Raw genomic sequence first — 1529 nt, 5'->3', positions numbered from 1 at the left:
CGTTGCAAAAATCACCGAGCAACCGTCCAGAAAATTAAAGTGTGATCCTCCTCTCCCAGTAACACGTGATCCGTCTCCTCCGTTTCACACAGTACATTTCATGTGTGTGATCATTTTTTGCCCACACCAAATATGGTAGGATATGCTAGCCTGGCATCAGTAACCCAACCTAGCGCACGGGGGAGGCCCCTCTTGCATGTTAAACCATCTGGTCTCTCCCCGTCCCTCACCCTCGTGCAACATACCTTTGTGCTTGCACATGCATCAACTTATACCGTAGTAGTTGCTGGGCTTTTTCATTGACTGGGGAAATTTGGGAAGAGCACCAAAACATTACTAGCGAGCAATTGTTTCCTTGCAAAAATCCTCGAGCAATCATCCAAAAAAGAATGTGTGATCCACATGTATATGTCACACGCGATCCGTCTCTTCCGTTTCACCTAGTAGAAATCCTGTGAGTGATCATTTTTTTGCCCACACCAGATCTGCTAGGATATGCTAGCCTGGCATCAGCAACCCAACCCAATGCATAGGGGAGGCCCCTCGTGCACGTGAAACCCTCTGGTCTCTCCTGGTCCCTGACCCTTGTGCAACTTAACTTTGTGCTTGCACGTGCATTAGCTTATACAGTACTAATTGCTGGGATTTTTCATTCATTGGGGTTAATAGCGACCAGTTGTTTCCTTGCAAAATCCCCTAGCAATCGTCTACAAAATTAAAGTGGGATCATCCTCTCCATGTCACACACGATCCATCTCTTTTGTTTCACCTAGTAGATTCCATGTGTGTGATCAATCTTTTGCCCACACCAAATCTGGTAGGATTGAAGGAAATATGCCCTAGAGGCAATAATAAAGTTATTATTTATTTCCTTATTTCATGATAAATGTTTATTATTCATGCTAGAATTGTATTAACCTGAAACTTAGTACATGTGTGAATACATAGACAAAACAAAGTGTCCCTAGTATGCCTCTACTTTACTAGCTCGTCTATCAAAGATGGTTATGTTTCCTAACCATAGACACGTGTTGTCATTTGATGAACAGGATCACATCATTAGGAGAATGATGTGATGGACAAGACCCATTCGTTAGCTTAGCATTATGATCATTACAGTTTCATTGCTACTGCTTTCTTCATGAATTATACATGTTCCTCAGACTATGAGATTATGCAACTCCCGAATACCGGAGGAACACCTTGTGTGCCATCAAACATCACAACGTAACTGGGTGATTACAAAGATTCTCTATAGGTGTCCCCGATGGTGTTTGTTGAGTTGGCATAGATCGAGATTAGGATTTGTCACTCCGTGTATCAGAGATGCATCTATGGGCCCTCTCGGTAATGCACATCACTATAAGCCTTGCAAGTAATGTGACTAATGAGTTAGTTGCGGGATGATGCATTACGGAACGAGTAATGAGACTTGCCGGTAACGAGATTGAACTAGGTATTGAGATACCGACGATCGAATCTCGGGCAAGTAACATACCGATGACAAAGGAAACAACGTATGTTGTTAT

The sequence above is a fragment of the Aegilops tauschii genome, chromosome 2 (genome assembly GCF_002575655.3).
Source record: "Aegilops tauschii subsp. strangulata cultivar AL8/78 chromosome 2, Aet v6.0, whole genome shotgun sequence".
In the NCBI taxonomy this organism is placed as follows: Eukaryota; Viridiplantae; Streptophyta; class Magnoliopsida; order Poales; family Poaceae; genus Aegilops; species Aegilops tauschii.
Note: the sequence above shows the minus strand (reverse complement) of the source record.